This window comes from Agelaius phoeniceus, chromosome 26, assembly GCF_051311805.1.
Source record: "Agelaius phoeniceus isolate bAgePho1 chromosome 26, bAgePho1.hap1, whole genome shotgun sequence".
Classification (NCBI taxonomy): Eukaryota; Metazoa; Chordata; class Aves; order Passeriformes; family Icteridae; genus Agelaius; species Agelaius phoeniceus.
The window spans coordinates 864,981-874,109 of record NC_135290.1 but is presented as its reverse complement, the minus strand read 5'-3'; the positions used below and the strand labels follow the sequence as shown (position 1 = coordinate 874,109).

The window sequence follows — 9,129 nt, the reverse complement described above, 5'->3', positions numbered from 1 at the left end:
CTCCGGACGGCTGAGGGGGAGGCGGGCCAAAAGGCGCTTCCAGCCAATAGCAACGCGGGATCGGCAGAGTGACATCAGCTCAGCCAATCAGCGGTGGAAAACGGAGGGCGCGAACTGGCTCCTGGGGGATTGGTGAAGTGGGAGGCGGTACAAAGGAAGGTAGCAGCCAATAGAAACGCGATATTGGGAGAGAGACACTAGATATAGCAAATCAGCGATGGAAAACGGAGAGCGCGAAACCCCCTCGGGAGATACGGATTGCGGAAGAAGGAGGCGGTGCAAAGAGAGCTCTCAGCCAGTAAAAATAAGATCTTCTGAGAGTGACAGGTCGAAGAGCCAATCAGCGATGGAAAACGGAGATGGCGAGTCTCCCCGGAGGGCTCCGGGCCTCGCCGGTAGAAGGCGGGGCGAAGCGCAGGGCCAGCCAATAGAAATACAGGATTGCCAGAGTGACGTCCTGCCCAGCCAATCAGCGGTGGAACACGGAGCGTGCCCTCCGGCTGCCATCAGCCGCCTTTCTCCCGCGCCTGCGCCGTGAAGCACGGGCGCCCACGAACAAAATGGAGCACGGCGGGCTCCGGGGCGAGCTCGGCGCTCCCAGCGCGGCCCCCGCAACCTCTCACCCTCCTCCGGTCCTTTCCTGTCCCCTCCTCGGCCCCGGGGCGGCGGCCTGGCGGGCAAAAAGAAACACGAGGTCCCACCGAGATTTGAACTCGGATCGCTGGATTCAAAGTCCAGAGTGCTAACCATTACACCATGGGACCGCTGGGTGTATCGGGAGGTGCCGCGCGCCCTCCCTATCCCTCCGCCCGCGGGAAATAGTCCCGGGTCCCACAGCCCGGGAATTCGGGAATTGCGGGAATTCGGGAATTCCGAAACATTCCCGGCCCTCAAAACCTCCTGGAACCCTGGCACCGCCGCCCTTCCACCCGCCGGGCCAGCCCCCAGCTCCGCTGCTCTGATTTCCACTTTTATTTATGTATTTTTTTACTTATTTTTAGATTTTTAAACTTGTTTTTGCCCTTATTCCTCTGGGGTTTCCCCCTTATTTCTCCCCCTTTCTTTATTTGTTTTCCTCTATTTCCCACTTTATTTCCCACTTAGTTGTATGTTTCTCCTCTATTCCCCCTTTCTTTCTCTATTCCGCTTTTATTTCTCCTTTTCCCACTCTATTTCCCCTTATTTCCCTATTTTCCTTATATTTTCCTTAATTTTCCTTTCCCCTTCTCCATTTCCCTTTATTTATTTAATTTTCTCTTTCTCCTTTAACTTTTTCCCATTTATTTTTCCACTGCTCTCTGTGTTCCCCTTAATTTCTCTATTTCCCCTCCATTTTCCTCTTTTTATTCATTTTTCTCCTCTAAGTTATTTATTTTCCTATTTATCCTCTATTCCCCCTTTTCTTCTTGCTTTCCCCATATTTTTTCCCTTCTATTTCCTATTTTTCACAGTTTTATCCTCTATTTTCCTTTATTTCTCTTCCATTTCCCCCTCTATTCCCTACATTTCCCCTTTTATTTATCCCTTTTCCCTTTATCACCTCCGTTATTTCTCTTTCCCCTCTATATTTTCTTTATTTTTCCCCTCAATTTCTTTTTTGTAATTTCTCCTTTTATGTTTTCTTCCTCCCATTTTTTCCTATCTTCCCTTTATTTTTCTTCCTCCCCATTTCCCCTTTAATTCTCCCATTTTTCCCATTTATTTTCCTATTTCCCCTCAATTTTTTCCTCTGTTTTCTCCCTTTTAATTTCAAATTTCCCCTTTATTTTTTCTTCCCTCCTCATTTTTCCCTAATTCTTCAATTTTACCCTTTTCCCCCCCCTCCCCAAACCCACAAATCCACACAAACATTTGGATTTTTTTTTTTTGCTTCTTTCTCTGTTTTTGCTTTTTATTTTTCACAGCGAAACAGTGGAAATAAAGCGAGTTGTGGCCAAAAAAACAAAAAAAAAAATTAATAAAATAAGGAAAACCCTCCTCCCTGGAAAAGAACTGGAGCCCACATCCATCCCAAATCCCAGCACAAGGGAAGGACGTGGCTCAGGAGAGGTTAGAGGGGCAAAAAAGGTGAAAACAACTCAAAAAAGAGGCAAAACAACATCCCAGAAATCACAATTTTTACCTAAAGAGCCTGAAATTTCCTGGGAAAAGCAGCACCTTTGGATGCTCCCAAAATTCAGCTCCGTCCCCCCTCCCTCCCCTGCTGCCATCACCGTCCCCAAAAAAAACCCCAAACCATTGGAAAAATAGGAAAAAACCCCAAATTATCGACGTGGATTCCCCCAGCCCTGCGGGGAGGCCGGAGGGGTGAGAGGGAAGGAGGAAAAAATCCAAGGAAAAGCAGAAAAAAAAAGGAGGAAAATTGAGTATTAAAAATAAAAATAAAATAAAAAATAAAAAATAAAAATAAAATCAGTCACAGCCCAAATCTGGGGCTGGTGAGGTCTGGAGCTTCCGAGGACTCAAAAATCACTTTCCTCAAGGGAAAGCAATCCCATAAATCCTATTTTTTTTTTTAATCTTATTTTTTTTAAAAAAGAACGCGTTCTTTGGAAAAATGTAAATTTTTTTAGTTTTTTCTATTTTAATTTTCTTTCCTTTTTTTTTTTAAAAAACTTTTTTTTTCTTTCTACCTTTTTTTAAATTTTTTTTAAATTTTTTTTTTTTAAATTTTAATTTTCCTTTTCTCCCTAAAACTACGCCCGGGGAGTCGCCCCTACCTAGAGTCACCTATGGCTAAGAGGTAGATTAAAAAATCGGGATTGGTTGGGGATGAGGATTCCTGGGATTGTTCCTGGGATCATTCCCGGGGTTGTTCCTGGGATTTTTCCTGGGATTATTCCCAGAGTCGTTCCTGGGATCATTCCTGTGATAATTTTCAGGATCGTTCCTGGATTGCTCCCAAGATTGGTCCTGGGATTGTGCCCGGGATCATTTTTGGGATTTTTCTTCCCAGGATCACTCCTGGATCGTTCCTGGGATCAATTCTGGGAATGTTCTTGGATCATTCCCGGGATCATTCCCAAGGTTGCTCAGGATCGTTCCTGGGATTGTTCCCGAGGTCATTCCTGGGATCATTTTTGGGATTGTTCCTGAAATCGTTCCTGGGAGCATTTTCAGGATCATTTTCAGGATCATTTCCAGGATTGTTCCCTGGATCGTTCCCAGGATCATTCTTGGAGTCGTTCCTGGGATCATTTTCAGGATCATTTCCGGGATCATTCCCAGGATAATTTTCGGGATTGTCCCGGGATCATTCCCAAGGTTGCTCAAGATCGTTCCTGGGATTGTTCCCGAGGTCATTCCTGGGATCATTTTCGGGATCGTTCCTGGGAGCATTTTCAGGATCATTCCTGGGATCATCTCTGGGATCATTTCCAGGATTTTTCCCTGGATTGTTCCCAGGATCATTCTTGGAGTCGTTCCTGGGATCATTTTCAGGATCAATCCCGGGATCATTCCTGGAGTCATCCCTGGGATCATTCCTGGGATCATTTTCAGGATCATTTGCGGGATCATTCCCGGGATAATTTTCGGGATTGTCCCGGGATCATCCCCAAGGTTGTTCAGGATAATTCCTGAGATTGTTCCCAAGGTCATTCCTGGGATCATTCCCGGGATCATTCCTGGAGTTGTCCCTGGGATCATTCCCGGATCATTCCTGGGATCATTCCTGGATCATTCCCGGAGCCATCCCTGGCATCATTCCCAGCACTGTCCCCGAGGCCGTTCCCGGCTCCGTTCCGGACTCTCGGGATCGGCTCCCGCTCCCCTCCCGTTTCCCTGATCCCGAACCAGGAGCAGCGGGGTCGTGGGTTAGGGCTGAGTTTCCCCCTGGAATTCCGTGGAATTCTGGATCCAAGTGAAGCTGAGGAGCCGATGGGATCCTGAGGATGAATTCCCGCCCCGGTCCCGGTCGATCCCGTGGATTCCCTGGGATCAGAGCCGTGGGAGAGGCGGCGTTCCCTGCTTGGGATCAGCTCCTCCCACCCTGAAAATTCCCTGCCCTAAAAATCATCCCATCCCCAGGATCCCAAAAATCATCCCGACGCCGGGATCCAGGAATTCACCCCATTCCCAGGAATCCCTTCCAGGAATCCTCCACGCGTTCTGCCGGAGCATCCCAAAACTCCTCGGGATCCATCAGAGCATTCCCAAAATCCAGCGGAACATCCCGGCCTGGCTCATCCCATGATTTCTTTTCCCCCCATCTCATTCCACGATTTTGTCTCCGAGAGCTCCTGGGAATTCCTCTCCCACAAAAAAAAACCAAAAAAACCTGGGAATTCCTGCCTGTGGACGAAGAGCCGGGATCCGGCAGGCGCTGGAGACTTTTCCAGGAGGGATTCTTGGAAATTCTGGAATGTTCCAGAGCCTTCCCTGTGGCTCCTCCCTTGGAACCATCCCAAAATTCCTCCTCCAGCGGGAAGATCCCTGCGGCTCTGAGGTAGTTCCAGGCGTGTGATCCCAGCTGGAAGCGCTTCCGGAAAAAAAAAACAGGGAAAAAATCCAGCAGGGAAGAGCCTCGGGATGGTTCTGGGATCTCACCCGCCAGAAAATGTGGGGAAAAATCCAAACCAGCTTTTCCCTGGATTCCGCTTTTCCCTGGATTCCGCTTTTCCCTGGATTCCGCTTTTCCCTGCATTTCTTGGCACTGAGGGAGCAGATGGAGGAGTCCTGTAGGGGCTGGGAATTTTGGAATTTTTTTCCTGGTTTTTCCATTCCAAACTGGACCCATCTCATTCCCGTTTTCCGTTTTGCAGAATTTTCCCTGGTTTTGGGGAAATTTTCCTGGTTTTTGGGAATATTTCCTGGGTTTTTTTCCATTCCAAGCTGGATCCATCTCGTTCCCATTTTCCTGCTGTTTTTTTGGGGAATTTTTCCTGGTTTTTCCATTCTACTCCGGGTCCATCTCATTCCCAATTTCCTTTTTGGGGAATTTTTCCTGGTTTTTCCATTCTACTCCGGGTCCGTCTCATTCCCATTTTCCTTTTTGGGGAATTTTTTCTGTTTTTGGGAAATTTTTCCTGGTTTTTCCATTGCAGTCCGGATCCATCTCATTCCCATTTTTCCTGCTTTTCCCAATTTTCCAGATTTTCCAGAAAAAAAGCAGGAGATGCTCCAAGGTCTCTTCCTTCCCACGAACTTCTTGGATATCAACGGAATTTCCCTCTTGGAATTCCCTTGGGAATTCCGACAGCGCCGACGGCCCCGGGAATGGGAAAAGGGCGGGAAAAGCACCAAAGATTCCCTGAATTTTTGGGGATTTTAGGTCAGAAATCCCAGAGATGGGATTGGGGAATGGCTGTTCCTGGTTTTTAGGGCCGGGATGGGAAATTTTGGGATCCCCCAGGTCGGGATTTCAAGTATTCCAAACCGCCTTTCCCTGGCAAAAATTCCAGGGAAAACCGGGAAAACGCCCCCGAGGGACGGGAGCTCTGCTGAGCCCAAATCCGGCTCCTTTCACCCCAAATTTTTTTGGGAATAAAAGTTCAGCATTCCCCACACCCCCTGAGAGGGGGAATCCCACAATTCCCCAATCCCAAATATTCCGGATGGGGAGGAGTCGTGGGGTGATGGGATTGGGGAAAAAAAACGGCACCAAAATTTGGCTCGTTTGGAGCATTTTGGAATCTTTTTTTTGTTGAACGTTTCATCCAAAAAATTGGATTTTCCTGCAGGGACAAAACAACGGGAAATAACGGGATTGTAGCAAGGGAAAACAAAGGATTTTACCGGGAAAAAATTGGGATTTCACCAAGGAAAAAAAAATGGATTTCATCAAGGAAAAAAAAGAGATTTTACCATGAGAAATTGGGATTGGAGCAGGAACGATCACCCTGTGGAGGTTTGGGAGCAGGGAGAGGCCGATCCCTGGTCGTGCTCGGGTTGGGAATTCTCCTCTCCCTCCTCCCTGTGCGTTTGTAGGGAATAAAAATCGGCTCCCACTTAATGAAGGAATTCATTAATTAATTTCTCTCCCTCCTCCTCCGTTTTTTAAAGTTATTTTGAATATTTTTAAGCTTTTTTTTTTCCTTTTTTTTAAAAATTATTTTTTGCTTTTTTTAAATAAATTTTTCTTTTTTAAAAATTACTTTTTTCCTTTTTTTTCTATATTACTTTTTTCCTTTTAAAAATTATTTTTCCTTTTTTTAAAAATTATTTTCCCTTTTCTAAAATCAATTTTTCCTTTTGTTACTTAGAGTCGTTAATTCGTTTTCTTTTATTCATTTCTTAATTAATTTTTTTTTTTTCCCTCGGTAAAACGGAGGCAAAAAAAAAAAAAATCTCTTTTAAAATAAATTTTTTTTTGTGGTTTTTGTGGTTTTTTTACATTTTTTATTTTAAATTTCACAGCACCATAGTGGAGAAGATGGATCGACACCACCCCCCTGGAATTCCGGGAAGGTCGGGATCGCCTTGGGATTCTGGGATCTTTAGGAATTTTCTATCAAATATAGAAAAAAAAAAAAATCTCTTTATGGCTTCCGAGAGTGTGAAAATAAAACCAGCACTAAAAACCCCCTTTTTTTTTTACCCCACTTTGCATAGAAAACGCTGCCCAGGAGTGGAAAAATTCCCAAAAATTCCACGGATTTGGCTGGATCTGATTGGGAAAAATCCTTTCAGCCAGCGCCGGGTTCAGGTTTGGTTTTTACCCCTTGAAATTCCCAGAAAAAAAAATTAAAAATTAAAATAAAATAAAATGAAAAAAAAAAGGAAAAAAATTCAAGTTTTTCCCACTGGGGAAAACCAAATTCGGAATTTTCCCGGATTTTTTTTTGTTTTTGGAGAGCGACGATGCCTGAGAGCTGAAATTCCTCTGGGAATGGCTGGGAAAGGGCACAAAAATTCCATAAAAAAATATCAAAGCTAAGGAAGCTGCTGCCATCTTTTCCACTAGGTCCGGAATTCCCGGCGTTCTCTCCGGAACGCCCGGATTTTTCCATAACAAAAAAACAAAACAAAACAAAAAAAAAATTCAAAAAAAAAATTTCTCTTTTTTTTTTCTCTCTTTTTCATTAAAAAAATAAAATCTTCCCCGTTAGCACCTCTTATATAAAATATCAGCGAAAAAGCCCCCGAAAAAAAAACAATAAAACCCAAAATAAAGTGAAAACACCCCCAAAAAAAAAATCAGAATATTCCATAGCTGAGGTAATCACACCTGAGGTAGCTTTTTTTGAGCTTTTTTTGTGGTTTTTTTGTCATTCCCGGGGTTGTTGGTTTTGTTTTTTTTTTTGCCCTGGATTTGCAGAATTCCAGGGAATTCCCTCTGCCGCCTTCCCTTCCCTAAATCTGCTTTTCCTGCTGTTCCAGGAGGGGTTTTGGGGGATTTTCCCCCAAAATTCCTGCTGGGAAGGGCTGGGCTCCGTCAAATCGATGGCAAAAAACGTCAGGGCCGGGTTTGTCCCAAATTCCCGATTTTTAGACCCATCCCAGTTTTCCTCCCATCACTCCCGGCCCTCAAAATTCATCCCAATTTCAATTTTTTTTAAATCCCAAATTCCCCTCTTTTTAACCACATTTGGGAACTCTTCCTTCCTCCTCCTCCCTCAAAATTCATCCCAATTTCACTTTTTTTTTTCCTGCATTTTTCACATTTTGCCCCAAATTCCCCCTTTTTCACATCCCAGTTTCCTTCCGCTATTCCTGCCCCCCCAAACTCAGCCCAAATTTTCCCTTTTCCTCCCAAATTCCCATTTTTTTTTTCCTTGTGGGGTCACTCCCAGATTTTCCTCCACCCCTCCAAATCCATCCCAATTTTCCTTTCCCGCCCTCCCCTTCCCGTTTTGGGGGAAAATCCTGGATTTTGGGGCTGGGATTCCTGGAGCCCAGCCCTTGCTGGGAATCAGCAGCTTCGGACCCTTCCCAAAACATTCCCAAAAATCCCAAATCCTTTCAACCCCCCCGGAGTGCCGGGAATCAGCGCCCGCTGACATTCCTGAAATCTGAAATCCGCTTTTTTCTCTCTCGGGAACAGGGATTTTCCTGCAGAAATGAGGAATTTGGGGATTTTTTTTTTTTTCCATAAATCAGGAAAAAAAAAATTCAATTTTGGGCCCCCGATCTCCAATTTTTTGGGGGAATTTTTTCCCCCCAAATTTTGAGGGAATTCTGGATTCAGAATTCCGGGGGGGGGGATTTTCCTGCTCTTTTCAGCTCCCCCCCCCAACCCCTCCCCTGCACGGAATTCCCAAATTCTGATGGTGGAGATGAAGAATTCCATGGGGGGGTTTTTTTTGGGTTTTTTTTTTTTTGGGATGCGATTCCCAATGGAATTCCCAGTTCTGCTGGGGGGTGAAATTCTCAGTCCCTGTGGGAGTGATTCCCAGTCTCTGCACATTCCCAATCCCTCCACATTCCTGATCCCTGCACATTCCTGATCCCCGTGGATTCCCGATCCCTGAATATTCCCGATCCCTCCACATTCCCAGTTCCTGTGGAAGTGATTCCCAGTCCCTGTACATTCCCCATTCCCGCACATTCCCAATCCCTGTGGAAGTGATTCCCGATCCCTGCACATTCCCGATTCCTGCACATTCCCCATTCCTGTCCATTCCCGATTCCTGTCCATTCCCGATCCCTCCACATTCCCAAACCCTGTGGAAGTGATTCCCAGTCCCTGCACATTCCCAGTCCCTGCACATTCCCAATCCCTGTGGAAGTGATTCCCAATCCCTGCACATTCCCGATCCCTCCACATTCCCAAACCCCGCACATTCCTGATCCCTGCGCATTCCCGGTCCCTGTGGAAGTGATTCCCAATCTCTGCACATTCCCAATCCCTGTCCATTCCCAATCCCTGCACATTCCCCATCCCTGTGGATTGATTCCCTGTCTCCCTGTGGATCCCTGCTCCCGGTGGATTCCTGATCCTTGTGGATTCCCTCTCTCCCTGCACGTTCCCTGTCTCCCTGTGGATTCCCTGTCTCCCTGTCCATTCCCAGTCTCCCTGCGGATTCCCGATCCCTGTCCATTCCCAATCCCTGCACATTCCTTGTCCCCCTGTGGATTCCTGCTCCCTGTGGATTCCCGATCCCTCTGGATTGATTCCCTGTCTCCCTGCACATTCCCTGTCTCCCTGCACATTCCCAGTCTCCCTGCGGATTCCCGCTCCCTGTCCAT

General features: G+C 46.0%; 1 non-coding gene across 1 annotated transcript; it reads right to left on the bottom strand.

The window, feature by feature from the left end:
• Positions 1-692: 692 nt before the first annotated feature.
• TRNAQ-UUG (transfer RNA glutamine (anticodon UUG)) lies at positions 693-764 on the bottom strand. The gene has a single exon. It is a non-coding gene; the product is annotated as a tRNA-Gln (tRNA).
• Positions 765-9,129: the final 8,365 nt, after the last annotated feature.